Source organism: Marmota monax, unplaced genomic scaffold (genome assembly GCF_021218885.2).
Source record: "Marmota monax isolate L192 unplaced genomic scaffold, Marmota_monax_Labrador192_F-V1.1 WCK01_AAM20220418_F8-fsc00193, whole genome shotgun sequence".
Taxonomy (NCBI): Eukaryota; Metazoa; Chordata; class Mammalia; order Rodentia; family Sciuridae; genus Marmota; species Marmota monax.
In genome coordinates this window covers 738,303-752,490 of record NW_026695203.1, presented here as the reverse complement: position 1 = coordinate 752,490, position 14,188 = coordinate 738,303, and the positions used below count along the sequence as shown (strand labels likewise).

The 14,188-nt window shown below is 33.9% G+C and overlaps 1 protein-coding gene across 1 annotated transcript in view; it reads right to left on the bottom strand.

Moving 5' to 3' along the window:
- The window catches only part of Cntnap2 (contactin associated protein 2), a 1,911,322-nt gene that overhangs the window by 1,451,058 nt on the left and 446,076 nt on the right, over positions 1 to 14,188 (bottom strand). The gene's annotated exons all lie outside the window — the stretch shown is intronic.

The window sequence follows — 14,188 nt, the reverse complement described above, 5'->3', positions numbered from 1 at the left end:
TAATACATGAAGGAACACTTTTCAAATGCTCTGTAGTACATTTAAAAATATGTATTTCTGATAGAAAGCATTTAAAGTGCTATAACTAAGAAATGCCATGTAAACAAAAAAATGTTGACTTCCTATGAGTTTAGCAGATTATTAAAATCATGTAGCAAATGATAGGACAAGGACTAAATTTGTTATACCCACATTAGCTTTTCAATTTTTAGAAAGTGTGAAATTACACACACACACACACACAACGAGATAACTACATCCAGCTGATTACTACTTATAATACCTCATATGTTTTCATTTTTGTGCTGCAAACACTTTAAATACATTTTCATCATGTTATACAACCTACCTCTGGAACCTATCCTCCCATCTAAATGACATTTTATCCTTTTGCCAACTTCTCCACCTCACCCCCAAACACTTCATCCCTGGTCACCACTATTCTACTGTCTACTCCTATGAAGTCAGTTTTGGGGGTTTTTTTTGTTTATTTGTTTTGATTCCCCATCTGAGTGACAAAGTGCTCAAATATTTTCATGGGTGAATGTGATCCTCTGTCTCTCGACTTATAAAATGCTCTCACTCTAGATTTATTAGCACCTTGTCTCTTCTTGAGATACCTGTCTGCATGCTGAGAGAAAGAGTGGCTTTAACCCAGCTCAGTCTGAAGAGTTCTTTCTGCTTAAAGCAAGTGGGAAAGATACCTGGTATGAGCACACAAGTGGCTCACAGCATTTCCACATGGGACAGATAAATGTCTCTTGGGAAGAGTTGGGTGAACGATCACTGTATAGATAATCACACATATATGCGTTCATACGCTCATTCACAAACACACATAAATTTCTGTATACATAATATCTGCTTTCCCAATGAAACAGAATGACAAAACTGAGGAATTAAAGCCAAATTTAAAACCAGTTGAGTTGTGCAAAAAGAAGGAAACAGGAGAAATTATCACTAATCCATTTTGACCCATAAGGTACTTCCATGTAGCTGAAAAAAAACCTCATATTTCTGAATATACTTATTTTCGATATATAAAATGTTTTTGATCGAATAGTGAAGTTGGTGAGAAGAATATTATACCTCTACCTCAAATCATGATGAAATAATAATGCCCTTAAATAAAAGGGTGAAAAATTAAAGGTCATTGCATATCATTTTTAAGTTCCCTGACTTAAAATTAAAATTCTACTTTCAATGTTAACTAAGCCAGCTTTCTACAAAATTTTTAAAGAATTACATTATAGAGAACGATACAAAGAGTTAATTATTATAATCAACATAGCTCAAAACTTTGGTTTGGAAATCTTTTACTCCGTCTTTTAATTCTGACCAATGAAGTATTTTTTCCTGGTCCCGGAACAAATTTTCTTTCTTTTGCATAATCACTCAGCTTTTGTCTGATCAACTATTCAGTTAACATGAAGTGATATGCATTGTGTATGAAAATGCATATCAACCAGTCAATTAAGGAAATAAAGAGAAACAAGCCTGGAAATAGAAAATCAGCACAGACCTGTGGGGTTAGACATGACCCGACAGATCTGGAGCTATAATGTGGCTTCCACGGTTGCCCTGTGTGGTTATAGCAAGTTTGTCGTGACACTGTGGGAATGAGATAAACTGCCAGAGAAAGCACCAGGACCTCATTCACAAATGCCAACAAAATTGGGCTCTTCTAATACTATAGCTATGAACTCAATGAAGATAGTATTTAAGAAACAAAAATATTTCAATTTCTTGTGAATGTTCTTTATACCTTTGATCTCCTCTTTAGTCTGTGAGGAGTTTATTTTTGTATGTACAAATAAATTATGAAGAAAAAACATTCATTGATATCCAACTCTAACTCGGCAGGCATTTATAATCCAGTAAATAATTATTTTTACTGTTTGGATGCCTATTTTCACCATCTGTTAGAACCTGTGATTTCATTTCATTCTTGTTGGCCTTTTTGTTTTAGATGATCATGGTCCTAATTTCGAGACATTCCTCAATGTTTTGTGGAACACTGATTTGTCGGCTTTTTATCACCATGAACAAAATACCTGATAAGAATAACTGAGAGGAGAAAGAGTATATTGGGGGCTCATAGTTTCAGAGGTTTCAGCCCACAGTTCACTGGCTCCCTGGTTCTGGGCTTGAGGTGAGGCAGAACATCATGGCGGAAGGGCATGGTGGAGGGAAGCTGCTCAGCTCATGGCAGTTAGGAAGAAGAGAGCAAGCAAGGTGACAGAGAGAAATATGAACCCCAAAGGCATATTGTCAGTGATCCACTTCTTCTAGCCATTTAGTTCATCTGACTACAGTTAACACCCAGTAAGCCATTTAAATTATTAATCCATCAAATGGATGAATCCTCTGATGAGGTTATAGCTCTCGTAATTTAATAATTTGACCTCTGGACATTCTTACATTGCTAGCATTAGATTTTGGATGACATCTCATATCCAAATCACGTAACCACTGGTTTTATATATTTTCACATTACTAGGAAAGTTACCTCTCCCTATTTCTCTGAACATTGCTTGCTTATTGTTACATGTGAAAAAATGTCTGGTTTCCTCCAAAATTCTCATTTCAGAGTCTTATTTGGATTAAATTCAGTCAATAAATTAATGAATGCCATTGACATTTATAACATATAAGATCCCAATGAGAAATCCAAAAAACATATGTACATGTATGTTTGTAATGCAGAGAGTACAAATACATTTTTCTTTTTAACTTCTTGAATGCATCTACCTAGGCACCATCTTGAATATTGGCCCCAGGCCCTTGCTTCTTCTAGACTTCTTGACCTTGGATTACTGGATGGTATTGAGCGTATCCTTCCTTCCACCCCAGATATTTTCTTGTGTCTTGTATAATTCCCAGGCAATATCATTAGGGAGAAACATCGAGTAGCATTTTTCTCCTCATTTTTCTCCTTCCTCCTGCCTCGTGTTCCATGGCAGGGTTCAGACAAGAAAATGCTATCATACCTCAACATAACCACTATTCATTCTCTTTTTGCTCACTTGGTAAAGGGAAATTGGATTCTCACAGCCCAATTCCCTAAACAAGTCCCTAGCAAAATGATACCTTATAAATGATTATATAAGAAAAAAAAAGGGTGACTAGAAGAAACAACAATAACAACAACAAAAGATTAGTGCTTAACCTTTCTAGATTTTGTAAAACAGAAGGGGTCTGCTATGTCATTTTGGGAGAATAATTCTCTGGCTGTTATCTTAGTAGTGTGCACATTTTTTTCCGTAAAGTCATCTGTGATTTAGAGGTCTGTCAAAAATTATTTAAATGAAGTCTTAGGGAAGAAATCCTTAAGGTAATGCCAGATACCGAGCATTAAAAGTTTGCAACAGTGTGAATTTGTATTTTTAAGATAGGCATCTCTGTGAGTTTGCAACTATATATACACACACATATATATGTACATATATACATAATCAGGAGAATATGTATATATTTCTAATGTCCTCAAGAGCAATTATGGTTCTAAACACTAAAAGCCGTAAAGGTTTCTCTCAAAGAGTTTTTGGGTTTTTCAGTCAACAATATTTGTGAAACTTTCACAAATTTTAGATCTTCATAGGCTTTTACTAACTGTATGACTATTTTCAAAACAATGTTTACTTTTCATGAATATCAACAAAGTAATCAATTTTTTGAAAAAGCACAATAAGGAGATTATTATTCATAATTAAATCTCAATGTTCCCTTCAGCATTTAAAACATCTTGATGGAGAATATAAACACTAAATGCATTGAGATTTTATTATCAATATTAATTTATATAGGTACATAAACATATGTTTCCTACCAAAAAATATTCAGATCATAGAGTTCTTTATTTTTAATTTCAAAAGCCATATTAGTAACTTTGAGCCAGAATATTTGATAATGGCATCACTCTGAATGTTTTCTGGATTCCACTCCCTAAAGCTTTTACATTTGTGTATTTATTATTTATGGATATCCACAAATCTGCCCCCTCCAAAGGAATAATAGATATATGCATGGTGATTTGATTTGCAAACTAATACTTTTTATTTTAATTCAATATAAATAAGATTTCATGAACCTTGAGAACAAAAAATACTGACTTAGAATTATAAATTTGAATTCATAAATAACTAGACATTTTTAGAAAAGCAAAAATTTATTATTGCTAATGGGTTTCTTTGTAAGTATTTACTGCTTTTGGATGTGGCAGTTCATTTGTTTTTTGGTTTTTTTGTGTGTGCAAATATTCACACTACTGCTTCAATTAGATAAAGTACCATAAGTTTGAAGCTTTGAAACCTGAATTAGAATTTGAACAAAAGTACAATTATCTCTTTCAGAAGAAATGAGAAATGATTCAGCCGTTTCCTATTTAGTGTAAGGAAGATAAATAACACCTCATCATTGCTTATGTAGCTCAGGAGATATGTGTTGTTAGTGTGGCATTGCAGCTAATAAGGTAGGGTTCTTGTGCAGCTTTAAGTTCCCAGTAGCATCTAGCTTTTGTGAGTACACTGGGAATAAATTATTCCTTTGTAGGAGAATTCATTACCAGTAGATAGCTCATAGTGAATTGCTTATGGGAATTACAGAAACCATATTTTTCTGAAATTAAAAAAAAAAAGATCTTTTCAAAACCAACCTTTTGTTGGCATGTTAACAACCAAATAATTGTTTTGGAATATTTACTGCTTCATATATCTTTGCCAGTCTTTGCTTTCAATTGCATTTTGGAATTAAAAAAAAATATATACCTTTTTCCATTTGGGAGAAAATACTCCTCAACTTGATAAATGAATGAAATGTGGCCAAATACATAGAATTTTCAACTCACCAGACCAAAGAGAGACTTTTAATTGGAAAACATATATTTATATTCAAATACTAGGCCCATGTATTACATTGGAATCATTCTAGGTATCTTTGTCCTTGTTTTCAATTTTAATTTTTGAGATAGAGGAGGATGTGTCCCTAGGCTCTTCATTTCTGATCCCATAACATGAAATTCTTATCTTTTTTTTTTTGTAACCAAACATTCTTTTAAAACACACAAGTTCCTTTAAACATCTATATACACTTCCCCAAATTATTTTCTTCCTCTAGATTCATATCCTTTTTCTCCATTACTTCTGCATTTAGTTTGTCCACCTTGTAATTAACAAAAAATCACTACTGCCTATGACTCCTTTCTTTTCTTACCATATGTAATAATCTTCTGAGTGATGAATTTCAATTTCTATACTATAATATTCAAAGTAGACTAATAACTAATATAAACCAAACATATTCTGCCAAAGTTCTCATGTGAATATACTTGAAAACCTAATTAGCATGACTCCCATCTTTGCATATCTATTTATTTTCATATACACCATTTGTTGGTGGGGATAATTTCTCTCTTTTCGTTTTGTGTATCTACATGAGTAATCTTTGTACTTAATGTGGCAAACATTATATGTTACTGAGTAATGGAAGACAAACTTTTTATTATTTTGCAAGATAAAAATAACAGGATATTGGAAATACATTCCATGTTCATGGGTTGCAAGAATCAATGTTGTTAAATATCAATTATTTTTGCATCAATCTATTCTTTCAACACAATCCCAGCAAATCCTCCATCAGCAAAACTGTCTAATATTCATCTGATAAGAAATAAGGTGTAGAATAGTCAATTATATGCATGATGTTGGGCATTTTCCCATGTTCCTCTTTGTTATCTGCACACCTTCTTTGATGAAGCATCTGTTCAGATATTCTGTTTAGTAATTGGTTTCTTTTCCTTTGACTGAGTTTTTAGGGTTCTTTCTTTAATTTGGGCATAAGGACATGAATAGGATATGCCTTGCATGTATTTTCTTCCTGTCTGTGCTCTGCTTTTTAATTCTCTGAGCAATGTCATTTGAGGAGTCAAAAATTTAAATCCACCCCCCCATAGATGATGCTCTCAGAGTTGTGCTAAAAAGTTAATCTCCAAACCAAGGAGACCTAGATTGTCTCTTTATTTTCTTCTAAGTGGCTTATCATTTTCACTTTATATTTACGTCTGTTTTCCATTCTTATGTATATTTTATGGAAGGCATTATGGTCTATACCTATACTGATTTTGTTTTTAAACATGTGAGATCCCGTCTATTTTTAAACTGCCTTTAACCAAAGAGGAAAGATTATCCTTTCTCTGTTGTATTGCATTTATCAGAGAGCAGTTGATTGTGTGGGTTTATTTTTGGGCTTGCCATTCTGTTTCTCTGATCTCTGTATCTGTTCCTTTGCCAGGAAATACAAAGTCTGGCACTTTGCTCTTTATAGACTGGATTACCGTATCTTTACACCCTGTCTCGCGATCTAGTAATGTGAGTCCCTCAACTTTCTTTTCTTCGGTATAAGAATGTGCCATTAAGTTAGTGCACATTACAGTTAGAAGAACCATGAGACACCTCTACGCAGCCACTACAATGCCTAATCTCAAAAACCCTGAGAATTCTAAATCCTAGTGAAGAAAATAAAAGCAATAGGAACTTATATTCATTATTGGTGGGACTACAAAAGAGCATCACTACTGCAAAACCATTTGGCTGCTTCTAAAAGCTCAACATCATCTTGTGCTATCCAGCAATCACCTGCCTTTCCATTTACCCAGCCAAACCGAAAGCTTATGTGTACACACACACACACACATACACACACACCCTACTGGGAATATTGATAGAAACTTTATTTCCAGAAAAATCCTTGAAGCAACCTAGATATCCTCTCACAGATGAGTAAATAAACCAACACAATTCAATGGCAGACAAATACATAAACAAGCTGTGCAATAACATGAATGTATATTAAATGTATATTATTAGATTTAAAAGAAAGCCAACCTGAGAAGGTAATATCATTTATGATTCCTTTTGTATGACACTCATGAAAAGAAAAAAACTGCAGAGGGATTGGGAGGGGCTGAATAGGTGAAGCAGTGGGCTTTTTTGAGGAACATCTAAGTAATTTCTTTGATAATGTAACTGTGCATGTATAATACCATACAGTTGTCAAAACCAATGGAACTTCACAGAAGAAAAAGAAAAAAAATATGTGAATAGTTTCAACAATTATATGAGAAGTCAAGGCTCACAGGAGAAAAATATAAATTATACTTATTTTATATATAAAATAAATAAATAGATATGATTTATCCATATAATATATGAAATCACCTAACTCACATGAGGACAAAAAAGAGGAGAAGATGCTAATGTGGGTAACTTTGGAAAAGCATGAAGAGTGCAAGCCTGAAATTAAAAGGAGCTGCACATAAATGCCATATACTACTTAATAAATCATTCCCCATGGGGGTCTCATTAACAATTCTGAAACTAGTGTACATGTAGGCTGGGACCATTAGTTAAATGGACAGTGGGTGGGAGGATCCATGTTGGGGTGGGAATTTACAAATAAGCAAGAAAATAAGGCTAGAACAATTGTAGGCTGTAATGGATTATGGTTACAGACATCAGCATAGAACCATATTTTTAATATAGACATAGATATATATGTATATAGATAAAGAAATTTATGGAAATGAATAAATACATGGGTTAGTATACACACATATTTTTTGCTCTATAATCTGAAACAGAAACAATGATGTTCCAGTATCAATGAGCAAACCTAGCTCCCAGATTTTATTTAGATTTTTAGTACTATTCTAAATAAATCAGAATTTCTTTGTCATGACAGCTATTTCTAGACTGGGTTAGGAGTTACACCAAAGAAAATGATATACCTTGTAGTGCCATAAAATAAATACATGCCTTCTAACAAATCTGTAGGGTTGGTGGAGGTTGTGTATATCAAAAGGACACAGGAAAACTAAAAGAAGTTCCAATGACTAAAGGTAAAACAATTTGAGCAATAAATAAACAAAGTAGTACTAGTTTTTTACCTAAAGCATAAAATTCACATCCATGTGTCCAAACTGATATAAATAATTAAAAAAAGAAATGAGAGAATAAATAAATCCTCTGTAGAAAATTCCAAATAATGTTACCTGTAATACTATAATTGGTGAATACTGTACCGTTGAAGAGGTAGAACATAATCTCCTCCCTTAGCATGGACTGTACAAAATGAAATCCTTCCCAAGAGTACAGATCCCCAGCAAACCCTTCCTCCACAGGTGATCAAAATCAACTTCCACAGTGATAAATCATACTGATGCTCCACAGCTTGGGGACAATGTGATAGGAATGGACTTCCACTTCTGTGGTCTCTGAAACCCACAGTGCCCATCTAGACATGGAGAAAAGCATCAGACAAATGCCGATTGATGGATAGTCTACAAAATACCTCATGGCATTCCCCCAAACTGTGGAGATCATCAAAAGCAACTAAAATCTGAAAAACAGTCATAGCCAGAAGAGGCAAGAGGATACAAAATGACTCAATACCATGTAAACTGGATATGATCCTGGAAGAACAACAACAAAAAAAAAAAATCACTAGGAAAAACTAAGGGAATCCCAATAAAAGTTGGTTTTAGTGCATTATGGATTGGTTCATTATTTAAGACAAATATTAACAATAGGGTATCTAAGTAGAACAGATACAATAGGAGTAGGAGAAATTATTGGTTTTCCCTCTTATAATCATTGGTTGGATAGGAAATTAAGTTCTCTCTGTATATCTCCACAACTCTTCTGTAAACCCAAATCTATTATAAAATTAAAAACTTTTTTAAAAAAAGACATTATAATACCTTATGCCAATGTATAACAAAATGGGGAGATTGTTGTTATTACACCATTTTAAATTTCACTCTAGGTTGGCATTTTACCCTTGAAGAAAATTGAGTGAAAGTTGAGATCAATATGTGGACATATGTCCCAGTGCAGTGTGGCTGAATGAGGGCAGTTCTAAAAAGAACAGGATAAGAGATGGTCCGGCTAATACAGAAGACAAATATTCCAGATTTTACAGTTACAGAACGATGTGACAAGTCACTTTATTTCCTCTGCTCTTGACACTTGATATTCAAAATTACTTGGTCTTTCAAAAATGTTTAATTATTCAACAAAATAAAGTCCCAAGCATGAAGTGAGGTCATAAAGAGCAGAAGGAACCTAGAAAAGAGTGAGCACATGGAGCCAGGTTAATAATAATACACAGCCCTGCACTTCTCAAAGTTCTCTCTGATATGTACTCACATCGGATCAGCAGAACATTCCTCTCTGTTAGGTCAAGTGTGACATTCCCTGAGCGTTCACAGCTAGATACGGCATGATAACGGTGGGATATGAAACTCATTTTTAAGGACTTCTAGGAAACTAAGAGTTAGCATATTTAAAAAAACATTCCATGCTTTTTGTGGCTGTAGACATTAGTCCTGGTTGAGCCCCATGGTCCCCTGGATTGTATTGATTAACCTCCTCCAATCAATATTTCACAAGAAGAATAGTAATGCTGGAGACCTGCCTTGGGGTTTCCAGCCTATCATTAACATTTATGAGGAGAAAGGTGAAGGAGCCAGCTAGCAATTATCAATGCACCACCTTGTTCTACATCTCTGGCAAGAACCTGACTGCTCAGATCATACTATATTGTTAGCCATAGGTCCACAGTCACACTGAGACCCCAGGCTTTGGCACAATTCAGCAAGTGTTATTTACTGCTGCATCCTTTGCTAGAAAAGTACAGGAAACATTATTCTGGAGCTCTGCATGATCTTAAATAGCTTGAAGTCTTTGTGAAGCTAGTCCCTTTGTTCCTTGTCACCTATAATAATTACTTGAACTAAGAATATTGTGAGAAACCATCCTAGTGACTAGAACTGGTAAGATGAATAACACTGTACAAATACTAAACATATATTTCAAATATTTGTAGGATTATGTCTTTGAAATATTAGTGATCTTGCTGTGTTATGTTTATAATATATTTATCATTTTTGTAAAATTTACTTGTATAGATTTAAATCATTATGTCTAAGCCTCAACCCTGTGTGGATTCAAATATAAAACAAAGACAAATTTTATTGAAGAGAAACTATATAGAACTTGGATACTTAAGGTGATGTTGGTAATGGATGGAAAAACCACCAAAACTGAAAAAATCTGGAATTAAATCATGACCAAATTATTATTATTATTATTATTTTTACATAGAAGAGTCATTTTCAGAAGAAAACTTTCAAGGACATATAAAATGCAAATGGTATGAATGATGCCATTTTTCCTGTTAATTATCATGTTGCCATTTGCTTCTCATGGTAAAAATCAGAATATAAAACTGAATAGAAACCTATATTTATTATATATCATAGACACAGATTGTTATCAATATATGTCACACACAATTCCTCTTATGTTGCTCTTTTCAGAAGGAAGAAAGAGGAATGAAGACAATTTAATCGTACCAGAGCAGAATCTGTGTACCGGTTGAATAGAGTCATGCTTTTCAAACCTCCAAGGATAATAATGATAGAAAAACACCAAATCCTTAAAGGGAATCCTCTTACCTCTCTGTTGGGTAAAGTAAGGTTTCCACTGTAATTTTTGCACAATATGCATAATAATAATGAGAAGAGAATACTTTGCTTCATATAGTATCTTAGGTTTGAGTTTAATTAACCACTAGGTTTTGGTATAATTTAAGAAATGCTACTGAAAATATAAAGAAATTACATAATTTAAATATTACTCATTATTCTCTTGTACTTAATATAAAAATGAGCAATGCTTCTGAAGCTTTCATGCTATTTTCTTTATATTTGAAGAGTTTTTTAAATGACATTATGATTTTATTTCAGCAACTCCACATGCATTTGTTGTTGTTACTGTTTACATGGTTTTTGATACAATTATCCTGGTATTCTATGGCTTCAATAATTTTTGCATAAAAATGTATGCATTTTGTTCAACAATATCTAAGGCAAAATATTTATTTGAAAAAAAAAACTAGCAATTTTCTCTAAAGTAAAACAATTATGCACATGCTTACAAGAGCAGAATTGATTTACTGCTCTAGGATAACATTTTAGACATGTATCAGTTGTGTTTAAGATATTTGAAAATTCATCCATTCATCCTCATGGGAATATCCTACCTGACTGACAATGTTGGTGATATTCCTCTCTAAAGCAGGTGATTGTGTACTACAGGTACATTATAAGTGATTTGAGAGCATTATCCTAAAAGTAATTCATATTGTAATTGCTGGTTAATTTAATCTTTGGAAAGAACATCCTAAAACATAAAACCCATGAGATTTATCTTAGTTGGTGAGTGTGTTAGGAGAAATAGCCATGTATGTAAGTCAAAAATAGTTGTGTGATTTTTCTACCAGGCCTAAAGACATTGAATCTTCAAACTCTATCAATCCCTTTCCAGCTTCTCTCAATAAGCAGCTCATGAAAGGGGTGATTTGTCTTCTGAGGTGCAGCCATAAAATAATTGGACTTTCTGTGAGGCTGCACATCTACCCCAGGCTGAGCACTGAATTTGAAGATTCAGGGAATGAAGAACATCCACAAACCACTTCCTGAAGATTGATATTTTTACTCCTATTTCCTTTATTTTTCTTTCTTTTTATTAATCCTTAGGATAATTTGAGAAACCAACCTTAATAAAACCCTCAGAAAAGTTTAAAAGCCAAATCAATATTATAAATGACACATATAGATATCATAAGTTGAGGTAGAAATAAGGTCACAAAAAGGTAATGATAAAACAATGTCTCTTTTTTATAAATAATTCATTTTCATTTAGTCAGTTTTGTATTTGCTCTTTTATTAAGGTGTTTTACAATATGAGGGAACTGCAAAGTTTTATTTATAATGGTTGACTTATTTATATAAGACATGTGAAAGAAAAGTACCCTTTGTTTTATCTTAGTGACTACTATTGGAAGAGCAGAAGTCCACATCTCTTGGTATTTTGTGTGTATTTTAGCCCAGTTATATATCACAATTTTAGTTTTTTCTAAAATTTGATGTCAATTTTTAATTTTCCAAAACTCTAAGCCACTACTTTATCTGTGAAAAGCTTCATGGGTGGATAAAATTTTATTGTAAGTTTATGAGTAACTTTGATATTTAATAGAAAAGTTTTCTCATGAAAATGGCTATTGAAAAGTGCTACAGAGGTAATGAGTCATAGAATTATAAATCAATGAATTTCAGAAAAAAAAAGTATTTCAAGATACTACAATTCAGCAATTCTTAAAATGTCTTGTTTAACAGCCTTCTTTGAGAATACGATTTAAAACCATGTTCTCTCTCCTAGAAAAATGCATAGGCCTACAATTTTTTGCATTCATTTCCAAAGTATTTGAAGCAGACCTTTGAAGTCTATTTCTGGATCTAATGTGGTAGATGTGGGGATATTATTCCAGTTCCTCTTTTTTATAGACAAAGGAACCTCAGTCCTCACAGTTTAAATGATTTTCTAAGGCTACACAACTACTTACAGCTAAAAGCAGGAAAGAAACACTGATTTTCTGGAGCTAGCACTTTTTCTATCACACCCAATATTGCCATCAACTAGAAAGAAAGTTTCGTAACAACTGAGCCCACTTTGCAACAACTTAAGATGTTCTTCCTTACCAGAAACTGCATCTAAGTTCATCACTGCATGCTTCATCATGAATGGTGTGTGAGATGAGGACTCCCCGGTAAGGATGAACAGCCCCTGACACAGCTGGAGCTGTTCCAGTCTCCGGAACTTTCAGAGAGAAGGCTGGCTTTCCCAGGACAGTGGGAGAGTTGGCACAAGTGTACTATCAGAGAGGCTGGATGCCCAGGCAAATGAGGTGCTTCAAGATCAAGTCATATTACAAAGTATCAGAGAGCTGTGTAGACATTAGCCCAGGATTAAGAGATGGGAGTAGAAAGGTCTTTACCAGAGAAAAATGAGGAGGTAGGGCAGGGAGCAGCTGATCAGTGGGTATGAAGGGCAGGAGGTCCTGGTATGCTCTCTGTTGCACATGCTCCGCCATTAAAAAAGCAGAAAGAATTTTACCAGTTTTCCCCAAAACAAAATGACAAGTGAACAGGCAGATGCATTTAACTTGATTTAAACATTGCACAAGATATACATTTATTGAAATACTACCTAGTACCCTATTAATGTGTGTCATTTTAAAGTTCTTGAGACATTTATAAAATATATTTAATTTTCTAAGAGAAATGCCTGTTCCTCGTTACCTTAATTTTTCTTCTTTGATATATAAATTCAAAAACTCATTGGGGACTATAGATTAGTATAATCCAGTTTCATGCCACAGAGTCTGAACCACCAGCTGAACAGCTACATCAAAGCAGAAGTTAAGTCACAGAAGGTTAGCTTTGCCCTGGTAGGTAATTTTGATTGGGAAAGTCCATTTTTAAAAAAATATATATATACTGCAGAAGCTTTATCCTCAACATAACTTCACTATTTGTCCAGATTCTCCCATTTGGACAAATAACACAAAGAGCCATAGTATTTGAAATTATTTACTGTTCATTGTCCAAATTTACAATTAGTGATTTAAAAAGAGTTTGATCCTCTGTGAACACATTCACGTCACTAGGATTCCTTTAATTCTCTACAACTTCAATTTTCTCAATCTGTTTCCTTGGTGTGATCCCTCTTTTTCTGTGTGTACATATTGTTTGTTTGTGTGTGTGCATGTGAGTGTGTGTGTGCGTGTGTGTGTGTGTGTGGTTTCACTTTACTTTCCTATTTTTCTCTCATCCTCTTGCACTTTTATAGACTCTTTTTTTTTTTGCCCTCTCTTGTAGATTCTCCTTCATTCTTTTGCTACATTAAAAATAATAGGCCAGGGATCACTCATGAAATACAAAATGAGAATTCCGATATTAAAGTTCAAACTTCCAAAACAAAATCTATTTTTAAAAAATTGTTGAATTCCCTCAGAAGATCCTGAGCAACATGTGAGCGTTAACATATTCATATATTCGGGGGAGAGTGTGACCCCAGGTAGCAACAATATGAGAGGAGAAAATGAGACACAGAGAAGTCTGTAAAATGTGTTTTCTTGAATCAGATACTACTGTGGGCACCCGAAGAGCTTTGGAAACCAATGTCATTATCAAACACAGGGAGGCACAGTGTACCATGTCTCTGGTATCCCAACCAAGAGCAAGGGAGCCAGGGTATTTAGCCAGAAAACTGCCAATCACTGGTTCAGG